This window comes from Onychostruthus taczanowskii, unplaced genomic scaffold (genome assembly GCF_017590055.1).
Source record: "Onychostruthus taczanowskii isolate IOZ18803 unplaced genomic scaffold, ASM1759005v1 scaffold58, whole genome shotgun sequence".
In the NCBI taxonomy this organism is placed as follows: Eukaryota; Metazoa; Chordata; class Aves; order Passeriformes; family Passeridae; genus Onychostruthus; species Onychostruthus taczanowskii.
Window position 1 is genome coordinate 1,924,185 of NW_024503457.1, and position 16,030 is coordinate 1,940,214.

Consider the following 16,030-nt stretch of genomic DNA (forward strand, 5'->3'; position numbering starts at 1 on the left):
TAGAAAACAGTGTATCCTGAATTCCTCTCCCTGTGCTTTCATGAATACTTTCTTTTTTATCACCAGCATCTTTATCAGAATTACCAGCAGAGCTGTTGAAGAGTTTTCAACAAAATTCTTGTTGAAAAAAGGGAGGACATTTTGAATTGCAAATGGTATGGCACCTTGAGAACAGACATGTTTTCCGTCAGATTAGAAAAATGACATGGCCTATGCATGCTGAAGAAAATGCAGAATTTGCAGGCTGGAGGAATGTTTCTTTAATTATTTGAGGACTAACTCCAGAATTAGTCTGGTTTCATGCAGTGTAACTGAGATTACAACAAGGTCAGAGGACTTCTTCACGCTACCTCGGCTGTTAAATAAGCATGAGCATATTCCCTTTTTCACTCACTGACAATATCATGGACCAATCTGGAATTATTAAAAGGTTTCTCCAGCATTAAATATGACCAGTGATATTGTTTGCATCTGTTTAAAAACCACCAAAAAAATCTTCTCATAGGAAGTACCTTAGTTTGTAAAAAGCTATTTCTCAAATAATGCTGTGGTTGCAGACTTATGTATCTCTTAACAACTTCCTATCCAGATGTATTCCAGCTGCTGTTTCATCAGAAAGCACCACCTCCAATGTATAATATTTTGTCCAATTATTATGACAACTGAGATTTATATTACATTGACATTAGGGTGCAAAATAATTTATTTGTTTGTTATATATAAGCCATGAAAATACACTTCCAAAAGTTATTGTAAGAATGTATTTTTAAGATCAATCATATGCTTTCAACATTAATTTTACACTGTAGTTTTTAAGATAAAAGATTTTATTTAAAATCTTAATTAACATAAGGATTTAGGAATAGAAAAACTCTTCTTCAGAGGATTGAACAAGACAGTGTATGCTGTAACTGCCTCTAGGCCTGACTAAAGAAGAAGTATGAAATATTAAGTGAACAGAGCTTCTCAAATACTACAGACTGGATTTTTCAAATCCTACAAAATCTTCTAAGAACAATACTAAAATAATGGGAGGCCAGACTTCTGGTAAAACAGCCAGCAGATACCTAACCTTATCCTTCAATTAGTCCCATAGAATGACCCACAAAGGTTATACAGTATTTTTATATGTTTATTGTAATCTACTTCACAATGCTAGATGTAATTAGGCTTAGCAAGTATAGTAATACTACTTTTTGGTTTTATTTTTACTGGACTTTAGAAAAGAATCTTCCAGCCGTTATAAAAAGCTAAAATTCCTCTGTAACCCTCAACTGATCAGCATCCCACCGTTATGAAGAGTCAGTCAGTTTGTCAATTCTGTGATCATAGAAACACTCTTTGAGTGGCAAAATCATTGTAAATACTGTACAACTATGGCAAATGAATAATAAGACTCCTCTATGGGAATGTTGCCCTGCAAAAGGTAAAAGAATCTTGTGACACAGAAGTAGAGAAATTCATACCTCATTGGATTGGGCTGAGAGCTATAACTTTCTAATCCTTTTAAAATGGACAAGTTCAAATCTGAGACTCTCTGTTACCAGATCAGTGATTTTTCCCAACCCCCCGTTCCTGGTAAGTGCTTCCTCCAGTCCTCAGGTCTGCTGTGAGATGAAAAATAGAAAGTATTGCTCTTCCTCTTCATTACTTTCACAGAAAAGACACCAAGGGCTGGAAAGGAACCCAGGGAACCAAGACCCCAAGGTGCCATGAGACACTCGGCAAACAGCAGGTGTTCACTGAACTGGTTTTGCCTCTGCTGCCAGAGGATACATCCATCAGTCTCCACTGGGACCTGTTCTAGAGCTCATCTGGTTCAGTCTCAGGTTGTTTTCTTTGAAAACCCCTGCTTGGACACAGTAGCCCATGCAGGCCTTACCAGACTTTTTTGGGGAAGGCATGAGCCCATTTTGCCCAAGTCCAGCACAGAGCAAAGGTTTCCAAGGTCATGAAAGTCTCAACAACTTGGCACATTTTCTAAAAGGCAGAGCAAAATACTGGTTTTGTGCTGGTTTCAGCCTCTCACAGTCCTCCCAGATCTCACCTTGCTGCCCTTATGACATGGTAGTTGCCATTTGCCAACGTAGCATTGATCCACAGATTGGTTTGTCATCCTGAGTCTGACAGAAAATATTTCAGAAAAAGGTGTACAAAAACCCAGAAGAAGCAGGAGCAGAATAATCTCTCTGTGAGGGTAATATCAGCCTAACTTCCACTAACTGGTAGTTCTCTTATGCTCTTGCAAAACCTAAGTATATCCTGTACATTACTTATCCTGTCTAATTAACTATGAATGTTCCCATTATCTGTATCTAATCATATTTTAAATCCTGCTAAGCCCATTGCTTCAATTATCTTTCAGCAAGCAGTCCTAATGGATAATTACACAGTGCATAAAGAAAATTTCCTTTAAGCCGTGGTTAAATGTGTTGTTTCCCAATTTCACCTGCCATACCTTTTCTCTTCTCTTATGAGACCCATGAAAGGATTTTCCCAATTTACGTTCCATTTAAATTTCCAGTATTTTGTCTCTGTCACTTGGTCTCCCTCACTTGTCTCCTTCCTTGCATGAACTATCTCGTGCTCCCGTAATGCAGAGGTTTCTACATAATCTTCATAATTTTAGCTCATCTGCACGAAACCCCTGTTTAGGCTTTGTTTTTCTTGACTTTATTGTTCTTAGATGTGATTACCTTGATACTGCGAGCTTGCATAACCTTGTTCTCCTCCATCTTCTTGTCTATCTTATCACTGTTTGATTTTTACTACTGATGTTGCATGCTGAGGAAAGATTTTCATTACAGTTCAGATGGTAAAAAAAAAATGTTTCTCCTGTATCTTGACAGAGACGTTTGTTTCCAGCAGTCCCTAGAAGCTCTGTCTAATCCAAAATAGATAACATTACTTGTCATACATAGCTACAATTACAAAAATACTGTGACAGGCTTTAACAAAAACACTTTGGGTCTCAGGACTGTGTGCTTATCTATTAAGGAGGGTTTGGAATTTTTCAATAAAACATTTTTGTATTGAAATGTAACTTCTATTTCCACCCTTCTAGAGAAACATGCAGTGGTAATCTTTCTATCTGTATTAAGTTCACATGAAATTGTGACAAAAATAAGTGTGGTTTTGTGTGTATTCACATAAGAACAAGGGAGGGAGGGAGGGAGTTTGCCAGTGCTATAGAGTTTGGTCTGTTCCCCAGGATGAAGAGTGTTGAGACTCAAAACTGTTCTGAGTGCTGAAATCCATGGATGTGTACTTGGATTTCCTGTCTACTAGGACCTCCTGGCATTTCTACAAAAATATGAAAAGGATCCAAGCAGCTCAAACATCAAATTTTCATACAAATTGAAATTCTCCTTTTTTTTGGTGTGTGTCAGTCCCATCCCTTGGAATCTACTGTTATCCTGAGACTTTCAGAAATAGACATTTTCTTTTCATAAATAAAAGATCTCATAAACATCCCCTATGATATTTTTGAAAGAAAGATGTAGCATGTACTGCCATCATATTGACAGGTGCAGAAACTGATTTTAGTACTCTATCATTTCTACCCTTTTTCTGATAGACCTCAGAACTTCTATCCCAAACCTAGTCACAGAACAGTGTTAGATCTCATTTGTAAATAATGTTAGCTATTATTTGTAAGAACACAAACTTCTCCTGGCAACCTTCTTGTTTCTCTATTAGAGATACATTTCAATGGATATTTTAATTTTTACATGCTTCAGGGACCAGAGTGACAAATCATTTTTTTTGATTGCTTTTGCTTTGTGGCTGCCTGAATAAGAATTAAGGGAAAACTGGCAGGAATGTGAGTTAATGGCCATTTGTTTAGAGGGCTCTAATGGAGAAACAGTACAGCTGGCAGCAGAGCTGACATGATTCAGTGAGTCTCTGCTGCCAAGACAGAGCTCAGCACCAGAGATGGCAAAAGTGTGCCCCAGACATATGATACCTTTCAAATAGGAAGTACCCTGAGAGGAAAGGGTGGGAGGAGGGCAAGCAGCTGCTGAGAGTCAAGAAATTATAGACCAACAAGCATATATAGCTCATGACACTAGTTGTCTGGAGGTGGTCAAATGTTGATGGAGGTGGGTTTATTACAACCTTAATTTGCTTTTGCTAACAGCCATGCCAAAGATATCTGCAACTGGAACACAAAGCAGTTTGAAGACGTAGTTGTACTGCTATGGAAACCTGAGGTGTCCCATGATATTTCAGACACCTAAGCAGTCCTTTACAAATACATTTACTGTGTGGGCTGTGTAGACTCTCTAATCCCCTGAACACCCCCAATCTGCATACTTAGTAATACTGAAGGAGTTTTCACAGTGCTTTTTGAAGTTGTACTTGATAAAGAACAAGGACAAAAGCTGGTATTTATGACCCTACAGGATGTAAGGCACCTCCCTCTTTCCAACGGTTTTGTCACATGATGCAAGGCCTCCATGAGCATGGGCTCAGCAGGTTTCACCTGGTGCATTCATATAGTGCATGTTTGATATTGCATTCTGCAGGTTTTTAACACCTAGTAACAACACTACTGTTCAGCTCTGACCTGTCAGGGCAGTTCTGTGTGCAAAGATGAATGCCATGTTCCCTCTATATCTTGTTGGGATTCTGTCCCACAGCATTGTTCTATAGCTCACAATAAACCTCTGCCCTCAATCACCCCAGATTTTGGCAAAGTGTGTCTTTATTGTCTCAACAGTGGTGACTGTTCTCTCATCCCTAGAAGCACACAAATGCAAGCTTAAGTTGAAATTTGTCTTTCTAGAGAGGAGCTAATGAAGAAAGATTTCATCTTCACTGATGATCTGTTTGCGGATCTCACTCTTGAGAGTGCTAAAATGAAGACATGGGAAGATGAGCTTCTAGATGCATATATTATAAGCAGCACAAAACTTAGCTAACTGGACTTCAGAAGCTGAATCAGCCAAGTTTTGGAGCTCTAAAGCCCTCATGTAATTTGATAGGAACACACCATCCTCTGACTTCAGCCTTTTCAGGTGCAGCCATACCTAATCCCCGTGTGAAGGGCAAGCCAGTATATTGCAAATGGACACAAATTGTGGATATCAACCAACTCCACACCAGCTGGGTGCACTCAGTATCTGCTTCTGCAGAGCTAGCAGGCCCTCTTTGCAGATCTTCTGTCTATGCTTCCTTTGGTTTTCCAGGCTCACAGGTAGGTATGGCTGAGTTTGCCAGAGCACAATCTGCAGTTCTCCCAGTTCCTTATAAATGAACCCTTCTTGCCAGGGGTGAGCAAGTCACAGCTTTAATCCTTGATTAAATCTGGCAAACAGAGAAGAAAGCAATCTAAACTTAACTGGAATTTGCTGACTGCTGAAAATCATATACATATATTTATGCATATAATATTAAAATTCTAAAAATTCTTTTGATATAGAGCACTGAAGAATTACTGAAATTCTCCTAGTGTGACTTTTGCTCTTTCTTTAAGTCTGGACCTCAGAGCTTAGAGACTGAATCCATTCTGTTCATGCTCTGCAGCCACATCTGGAAGGTGTAATATTTGCTCAAGTATTTTCTGTACGCAGTCAGGGACTGCATGTTCTGGCTGTCAATGAGCACTATTTTCCTATTGCTACAGCTTAAAATAAGGAAAATAGAACAGGTGCAACCCAGATTTTGAGAGCAAAAGCTGGGGATTGCTGACATTGTGACATTAACACATGGTAGTATCCCAATTTTCTTGCTGAAATGATCCATTGGAACAAAAAAAAAAAATCAACCTTAAAACAAATGAAACTATTTATTTCCAAGTAGGATAATTAAAAAGAACAATAATGTAATGGCAAAGAAAAGATATATGTAGGCATTGAATGGAAAAATGGTATGGAAAAAATCTACCATTACCCTTTCAGACATCCATGGTGTGGGAATCTTAGTTCAATTTTCTCCTTTGTCTGGAGATATTTGAACACTTTTTTCTCCATAGAGAAAAAACATTCATTCACTTATTCAGGAAGAACAAAATTCTGGATGTTTTAGAAGGAGTTTCTGCATGACTTCAGATAATAGGGGTCAGTGAATGTTTCAGGATCCCATATAGATAGGAATGCTTCAACTCTCAGCTAGAGAGACACATCATTTATTTCAGAGCATTCACTGCTTGTGGAACTTGAGGTCTGAGTGCAAATCTGCTTAAATAGACAATAGAGCTAGAGGTCTTACTGCTGGATAAGGAGTCACAACCAATCAAATGCTATTCCTTTTCTTTATTGTAAATATGTGAATCATTGAAAATATCAGAACTCTCTTTTTGTGCACAGATAAATTTTCTTCATTTTTTAAAAATTTATTTTAGTTTTGAACTGTAGGTCTACTTGTGTGGGAGATGGAGGAATCTTTCCATATGAATTTTTTCTGTCAGTTATTCAGAAATGAAGACAGAATGAGCTCTTATGCCAAAGTGGATGCTGGCTAGTTGTGCAATCAAATACAAGTGATTTCTGGGAACACCAAACTTCTACCATTTCAAAGCAGCTACTAGGCTTCTCCTGGAATAAAACAAAGTACTACTATTCACCTGTAATTCACACGCACTATACTTTTGTTTACAAAAGGAAAAGCTATATGTCCTTTATAAATGACCCAATAAATGGTAACGACTATAGCAGGGCTGCCAGAAAGTCCCAAGGAAGTGAAATGTCACAGTTGATAGGTTCTGGATGATATTACTAGGCCTGTGTGCTAGTTGATGCCTGCAGCCTGGGCTCTTTTACTCATTCATTGACTAAACAGAGCGTGAGTCATTGACCTTTATATTTGCACACACACACGTACGTACACACACACATACACACATACATGTGTGTACCCACCCTGAACAGCCTGGCTTCTAAAAACTTTTAAGCTGTAAACATTAATAATTTATTTTTTCTGGCAGCTACAGGCACTGTTTCCTTCTAAGTATTTCATAACATCTCCTAAAAACCTTCTCCTGGCCTTTCTCATCAATGGGAATTGTTCTGTGGGCACACCCACACACGCACACGCTCATACGCAAACACACGCAGAGTAAACTGAAAATAGCAAATATGCCATTCAATAAGGCTGTCATGGAAATAAAATTCCAGGGCACTGGGCAAGTATAACAAAACAACAAAAGGTTGTGCTTTTACATCAGCTGCGTTGTCCTAGCTCTCTTTGCTTGATACAAAAACAAACTTGCAGAAAAAGAATAAGCCAAAGAAGGTGAAATAGCTTGCGAAATATTTGTCAATGCAACTCTTTCATTAGAGAAAATAGTTAAAATAATTATTTTCAAATGTGGAAATACTTTTCTTGGGGAAAAAAAAAAAAAAAAAAAGAGTAGGCATTTCACCAGCTTTGATGTATTTCAGCTGAGAACTTAGATCAAACATTAAACCTTCAAGTGTCTTGTTTCACCTAAGGTGGTAATACATATTCAGCATGGATTAGGAACCACAGATTAAAAGGTATTTGTATGCTTAACTCTTGTATAGTCAGGAGTTCATATACTTCTGAAAAATATGGAATATTGAAATGAAAAGTCTAATAATAACTAAAAACACCCTGACATGCATCTCTCTGCTAGTTTTAGCATAATTTCTGAAATCTCTCCAGGGTAATTAGTTGTCCTGTCAATAGGAGCTGGATAGTGTATTTGAATGAACAAGTGTCATAAAATACCCACTGCATGCACAAGAGTTCCAAAGAGAAGAGGAGCACAAAGGCTACTCCCAGGAGGAAGGAGGGTGTTTTGACCAAGGGTCTCATTGCTTCATCATGAGAAGAGAAATAGGCACGAAAGGTCAGAGTTGGGTTCTGCAGCCTCCTTGCCTAACACCAGGCTGGCATTGCCCTCTGGCCTCAGCTTCTGCACAAACTCAAGCATTTAGTGTTGTTCTTACATGGGCATCATCTCAAAACTGCCTAAGAGCCATGTGCAGTTGGCCAAGCTGGGGTAGAGAGAGAGGGACAGAAAAGAATGTTTCCTTCAGTAGGCGGCTCATCCTGTCTTCATTTAGTGTTCAGAGGGACTCCTGTCATCAGGCTGTGGACAGCCTACATGAAAAATTCCTGGTATTTTATTATCTTGAAATCCTCTTTCTTTTTTTGACTGGTTAATGTGTTTTTTAAAAAAGATGGTTTCACAAAGGCTGCACTGTGTATTGGTCTTTGTTAATAATGTTGTAGGTTTATACTTGAGCATTAATAATTGCTATTGTTAATTTTTTATTTGCAAAATAGAGACGACAACTCCTTCATGTCTCACAGGGGTGCAGTGGCACCTAATGAATCCTTGTGTTGCATTTTCAGCTGCAGGTTAAATGCTGTGCATACTGAACCAGCATAGCAGTTTCAAACACTTTTCTGGAATTCTGAAGGTTCTTACGGACCATTGTTCTAAAAGCACCCTCAGGCTGTGACAGTGAATGAGCAGACACAGGAGGTATAGACGCAGATGGAAGAAAATTATCAGCTTTTCTCTTTTTGCCAAAAAGCAATGCTTCTTTTATTTTCCTCTTTCACAAATCCAGATGCTATTGCTTTTGATTTTCTTTAATGTGTCTCAATGGATATCACCATTGCAGGCTCCAGTTTCTCCTACCAGGTATTTTCTCTGGCTACCATTCTAACAGCTGATGGATGGAAGGAAACCTAATTTCTTACCCTGTCTAACATCTAGTCTATGCATCACCACGGATTCACACCATACACCTACTCTCTTTTTCACTTTGTTATGTTAGGTAACTAGTTGAGTCTACTCTAAGCATTAGCTCAAGGGACCAGAAAGAACAGTGATTATTTCTCAGTAGGACTGAGGAATTTGGCAGACATCAAGAACATCTGTAGTTATGCTTCTGTCCCCTGCTTGGTGCTCAAATTTATGCTGCCTGTGATTGCCTGGAGGAACAGGAAAGCCTCCATGGCACACGCCCAGCTTATATCTGGTCAGATAAGTTTATGTGCTTTTACCATTTTGGCCACAGCAAGAAACATGAAGACTGATAGGCAATCTTTGTAACTGCATGTTTCCATTAGCCAGTGAGTAGAACTCCTGCTGTTACAAATACAACAGGGGAAAGAAGTGCACTGTCAAAATGAATTAAACACAGCTCTGGTTTAATTAGCAAAGTGGACTGCACTGCTACTATCCAAGACTTTCAACGGAATATGCACTTTAAGTTGCACTAAAATAGAAGAAAGCCCCTTACTAGAGCAAATGAATATGCAGCCAGCCCCCAGCTGGAAAGAGCAGAAGCACAGCACCCCTGCCAGACTGCTCAGAGATCATATTTTACTCATCCTCACTTCCAGCCCACAAGAAGTGCAACAAAGATGCCTTGAGGAGGGAGCTTGCTGCTAGTGGGCATGTTTAGTCCTAAAGCCTTGACAGAAGCACAGAGGCTCCATCAGGAGTCCCTTTGGCAAGGAGCCCCTCAGAGGATTCATAGACATTAGTAGTAGGAGGGACATTTTTGTGCTGTTATTGTGAGCCATTGAAGGCTTCCTGAAGATAAGGAAAGCCTTGTATCTCTCTCAAGGAAGGTACCAAGGCTGTCACCATGACAATGTGAAGAAAGAGAGAAAGTCAAGAGATATGGACTTTGGTTGGCTCCCAGAGTGACGTGTCTCCTTTCCACCTATTGAGAGTTTTGTTTCATTTTCATGACCAGTGGTCAGTGTATGTGTTTGTTAAGTAAATGTAAATATCCTGTAAAACTATAAAGGCAACCTGTTGCTTTAATAAACAGCCTTCTGATCTGAGTCTTGGTGCTTGCGCCGTGTCACACTCTATAGTGACAATTAGTGGCACAGGGATTGGGAAAAGGTCTAGCCTTGGCATGGAAAAAAATATTATTAAAGATCATATAAGTAGCTGTGTTGTGTACCCCTATATTTGTCTACAGCATGCCACAGCTGTACCTTGGAAATACAACTTTGCCCACCACTGAATTCTGCCTTGTGCCCTACTAGAGCTTTCAATTTTGTCCTTCATTAGGAATAAAATAGTGTCAGAGTCTGGGTTTCAAATTTTTATATTGGATATCCTATAATACTTGAATGGAGTGAACAGAAGTTGTAGTTGAATATGTTCTCCAATAATTCACTCTGATATGCTCTGATTTTACAACATGGACAGTACTTTATACTGCACTCTAGCAGACAGTACATGATTCAAGGATAGTAAGCATGCTTTGTTTTCCTTTTGCATCCATGAACTTACATTGTTATCATTCAAAAAACTGAATAGCAAAATGTATAAAATACATTAAAAGCAGCAAAAAATTTACTATTCATTGAAAGAATGATAGGGAGCTGAGCCGTACAGGCAAAAGTGTCTGATGAAATGAAACTTTGGCCATGTGAGCAATTCAGATTAAAATAAAATCAGCCTTTCCTTCCTTAGTTCAGCACTTCATGGAGAGCAATTAATGAGGCACAGTGTGCAAACATTCCTGAGTATCATTCATCACCTGGCTAATCTGCCTGTCAACCTGCACAGCCATACCTTTCCACTAGACATTTCCTCTCTCTTCCTACCTTCCCTCTCTGCCCTGACTAGATCCCTTGTTTAAGGGAGTGAATATCATGGAAGGAAGAAAATAAATTAATAAGATAAGGAAATGAAGGAATAGTTTCCTTAACAGTGCAGATGTATCAGTTTACATAAACAATCATGGTATGATCAATGACTTTTCACAGTTGACTTTTTGACACCATCACCACAAAGGTTAATCCTAATGACTTCCTGTGTTCTATTCCAGAATTTCCTAATTCACCTTAGAACTCATTTTAGAGATCTACACAAGGACAGAAAACTTTTTGTATTTCTGCTGGATCAGGAAAGGATACCATCAACAGCATTAGAAACAATCTCAGTGGACATTGGACATGGCTTTTCCTGAAGTATAAGATATTGGCTGCTGCCTCTTAAAAAATGATTCATTTTAGTCTGACAACTTTTCTAAATCTCAGATTTCTCTGTAGTATAGTATCTTCACCATTTGTTTTCCTCACCTTGTCCCCAGCCAGGTTTTCTGAGAGAATAAATGGGAAATGGTTAATATTCAACTATAAATTCAGAAATAGTCTCACACTTGAAGGACATTGTGTATGATAAGGGGTCTGAAAATAATCAGAGGAGGTTCAGCTGCACAAATGGTTATGTCAGTAAACTCCCACACCTCAGAGAAGCATCTGTTTGTGTAGAATATCCCTTTATAGACATGCTTACTTCCATTCCATAGACATCTGATAACATCCTACATTTCAGCATAGGAAATAGGTGACTGTTGCAAACAATAGGAGAAAGAGAAGGATGATGAGCAGATTATTTCCAAGCACATGACTTAATGCAGATAAACTATAGGAATCCAAATCAAGCAGAGCTCAATTTTTTATTCACTAATTAATAACAGGAATACCCACTGCCATTCGAAGGTAGCGGCCTCCACCAGAGTTTTGGTACAACATGGTAGGATGGGTGCTCAGGGAAGAGCAGGTAGCAGGCAGCTTCTTGAGCTATAGTGGGAATGTGCTGCTTAACCTGTTCAAGAAGAAACAAGGGAGAAGAAAAAAACAAGAGCACCAAAGATGACTTACCAGTGCAGCAGGGCACTGATAGCACAAGGAGTTTATAACTGGATTTGCTTTGATTTATCTCTCCTACGGCTCTAGCAATCAACCAGCAGTGCCTGCATGCCAGAAATGACTTCTTTGTGTCCTAGGTGGAGTGCTTGAACCTCATTTGCCTCAGTGCACATGTGGCTGGACTTTGCCAGTAGCTTCCTGCAAGGCTGTGGGACTCTTCACCCCAGGTACTACTGCTAACAGGGGAAAGAGAAGGCAGAATGCAATACTATTTCTCATCTGCCCTGCTGAACTCTGAACTGGCATTTTCTCTTCCTTGTTTTGCAGAATATCACTCAGGCCTGGATAATACCTCCTTACTCTATCCAAATATCTGACTATTTGGTTTCCTGTCACCCTTTTGTTAGCCTGAAGATCCTTCTCCCCTACATATAAATGTGATTTGATGATCAGTTAAGGATTACACAAGTCTGACTGTAAATATATTTGTCAGGCAAGGCATTTCAGGATATTTTGGTGCCTCATAGTCTGCAAAATCTCAGCAATTATTCATCTTGAAATACTGGAGTACCTTGCTTCCAAAGTAATGTATCAGAAGAGCAAAATCAAACAAAAATCTCCTATAGATCATCGCACAATAAGTGTAAAAAGATATATTAAGCTTGAATATTTGTGCTTAATGGTTGAAGCAGATAAAACTCTTAACTCTGAGTTAATCCCTCAGGTGTGAAGAAAAAGTTTGATGTGACCATGCAGCTGAACCTCAGGCAAATATCTTGTGATGATTCTTTGATGCTAATCCAACTGGAAGATATGAAGTAGTAAAGAGGAAATGCCAGACACCACATTGGAAAATTTTAATTTCATGTTATATTAATTATAATTCTAAGTCAAAAATTTGTTTTTGAAATGCGTGTCCTAAACAGTGGTAGCAGAGTTGATTTAAACTGGAGCTCTTTCTTACACTTTGGTGAAATAAAAAAAACTGGTCCATTCTTTCCTACTTTGTTCAGTTCCAAAAGCATCATTGAAAGTGAGACATTTAAAAAAGCACAGAGGTCCAGTGGGATAACTTTACTGTCTCCAATTACTCAGATTACTTCTGTTTTATCTTTTCCATACTACAGGACTTTTGGGAGACATCTTCTTGGATTGTTTACTGACAAATAACAATTAAAAATACCCTCTACATATAAATAAGAAGGAAGCTTTGCCATCAAACTTGGCCTTTTTGGATGCAGTAGAATTCATCCAGCTTCAGTGCAGCATCGTGTGTTTGGGGGAGGCAGCCTACCAGTCATGTCCTTGTTACTGACCTACGGGCGCTTCCAACTTCCCAGGTCCAGATACCAACTTTTATATTGGTGTGGGTCAGATGCTAAAAAGAATTCCCTATACTCAAATTCCTCAGAAAAGAAAGTTAACATAGAAAATAGATCAGGGATCCTGTATGTATTGCATCAATCTACAGTGTTATATCTCAGCTATAAGTGCAGAACATCGATGTAAATATCCTAGCTTGTCTCCCCTTATCCTCCAAAGAGTGAGGAAAGAATTCTACATGGACACTGGGGCTTGAAACAGTTGTGCAGTTTTGAAGAGACCTCCCTGTTTGCCTCAGTTCCAGCATCTTGGTTCAGTGTGATTTTGGTGCACACAAGTTAAATTCCCCTTGGAGAAAACGCAAATGAAATTATCATTTCAAAAGTGTTCCAATGCTCCATGGAGACAGTGGGTTTTGAGCCAGGGTGTGGGCCACACTGCCACTAGGTGTTATAGAAAATATCTGTGAAGGGGCTCTTGACTCTTCCACAGATCCCATAAAGCATCTCTTCCGACATTCAAATGAACAAGCCTCATCTCTGTCTTTCTATTTATCAACAACTTGATATGCTTCAGCTATTTTTGCAAAGACATTTCATCTTCTACAGAGACATCCCTGGGTCTGCTACCTTTCCTTTTGGCTACCAGTCCATCCCTGCCACAGTTTCCTTTTCCAGCTTGCAATCTTTGTTTGTGTGTCAAAGTATCACACAACAGACACCTGCCCAGTCTCCTGGAAGATTTACAGACACTTGATGGAACGACATCTTTCATCAAACTGTGAGATGAAGATGGGGAAACTTTTTGGATAGTTGAATAACATGGTGGCAATATCAGCAGGTTGCTAGCAGTGTTACTTGAAATTCAAGAAGAGATAGTTTTTTGAAGAAAACAATCACACTGTCAGGACAGGGGAAGGTCTGTGTCCATCGCAGACAGCTTTAAAAATTCTGTGACTGGGAGTCCGCTACAAAGTTGGCTGCTTGTTTGGACCTCCATAGCCCTGTGTCCCAGTGCCACCAGGCCAGTACTGACCTCCAGAGCCCACACCTAAACCTTGCAGGAGGCATGCAAGCATGTGAAGACATTCAGAGGAGCTTCGGCTTTGGCCACTCCCACCATAAATTGCAATAGTCACCTTCTGTCCAGGTTAATTGGAGCATGGGTACAGTTTCATACTCACATCTCCATGCTGGAAAGAGAAGGGGTGAATCTCTAGCAACTGTATTACAGGTGTCTATTTGTAGCTGTGGTTTGGTGATCTGACCACTTTGGAAAGCATTCTTCAAGGTCTGAAACCTGCCAGAGTGTTTTTTCATGCAGCAATTGTCTCTACAGCCAAAACTTTTCATCCAATGCCACTCAGCAGGAGCATCTAGCTCAGTCCAGACAGCCAGGAAAGCTGTGACTAGAGCACCCTATGGTGTTTCATCCTTAGCTTACTGTAAACTGACACTCTTGCATGGCCCCTTCCTGCAGGCACTGGATTATCACCTGAAGATGTAGATATGGTGCCATTCACAATAACACCACTGCTCCCACTTCTGCCCTCAGACATGAGACTGAAAAGCACATGCTGAAAGGCTTCCCTGTATTTACAACACAAATATTTCCCTGTGGTAGCAGCTGGCTACCACTCCTCTTCATCTTTCCCCCGCATTCCCTTAAAAGGGCCAGGATCTCAGGAGCAGGAAAAGTGACAACAGCATCTCCTTCACCTTTCTTCACAGCCTTCAAGCTCAGGTTTCTGGGAAGAGAACGAGGAGGAGAAAGGGACTTAGAGAGGAACCTACACCCAGCAGTGTCAGGTAGACAGCCTGGTGGAGAGAGAAAAAGCTCTGGACGGCGCAGTGACCACTTGCCTCTTTCCAATAGACAGTCACAGGCACTGTGTTGCCATTTTTGTTTGGCCATGTTTACCAGTTTTAACCAACATTGTCCCCACTGAGCTGTGTTACAGCTGACAAGTGGCAGGGATGGGATTGTTTTTTCCCCACTCCCTGCATCTCTTCCTGGTCTTTCTTTCTGCATCCTCGCTCCTAAGTAGTTCTTTCTTGGCCATGTGCATTTTCCCACCAATTTCCCTACCACACTGATCTCCTTAGAAGTGATGAGGCCTTTCGGCCCAGAAAATAGTCACCTATGCTAACCCATTTCTTCTTAGATACAGGTATTTCAACTTGAACTAAAGCTCAGAGTCATCCTAGCATGTGCCATCTTTTTTTTCCCATAGGATAAGCGCAAGATGCCTGAGAAGGGTCTGTGGGTTGTAGGTATTGATGGCCCGTCCTAGCATGGGAAGGGTATAGTGGTTCCTCAGATAACCGTGTCATTGTGGAAAGTTTGGCCCCTGAGTGTTCATGACTAAGAGGGCCAGCACACAAAGCTGAGACTCCAGCTTTAAGTCACTCTGGGGCAAGGAACTGGAGCAATTTGTGAGGCTGGAAAGGCTCAGTCTCTGTGAATCAAACATTTGAGTCAATAGCCAAGGCACAGAAAAGATGGGAGATTTTTTTCCTAAAATTTGAAAAGAATGTAGGAGAAGTGAGACAGAGTTTTGTCTGACATGGGAGGAGAATCTTCCTGCTGTGGGGTCCTTTCCCACTGCTTAGGACCAGCTAGATCTACTGCTGCAACATTTATTGATTGTACCATCCCCAAGCAGTTTCAACTAACAGAACCTTCAACAAGCTTCTCTCCCACCACTGTGTTGCTGCCAGCTCCCTGCAGTGCCACATGCAAGAAAACAACCCTCAAGGCTCTCTTCTCCTGTCAGATCTTTGTTAAGCATCAAAAAACACACCCACACACCATCCTTTTCAGCTGAATCCCATGTATATTCTGGCTGCTACGTCCCCCAGAGCAGCTACTCCAGGAAAGACCTGTGAGGGCAGGAGACTCATCTCAGGAGAGTGAGGGTGGTTTCCTGACTTACTGAGTCAAAGCACATACTAATACACAGAAAAATCACAGAAGACAGAAAGCTAGAGAAGATTTAACTAGAGTAACCATCTTTGCTGAAAAGGAATAGTGTATTGAGGGGCACTGCTGAGAAATTGAAGATTAACACTAGGGCTACAAAATCCACTGCAGCATCTTCCAG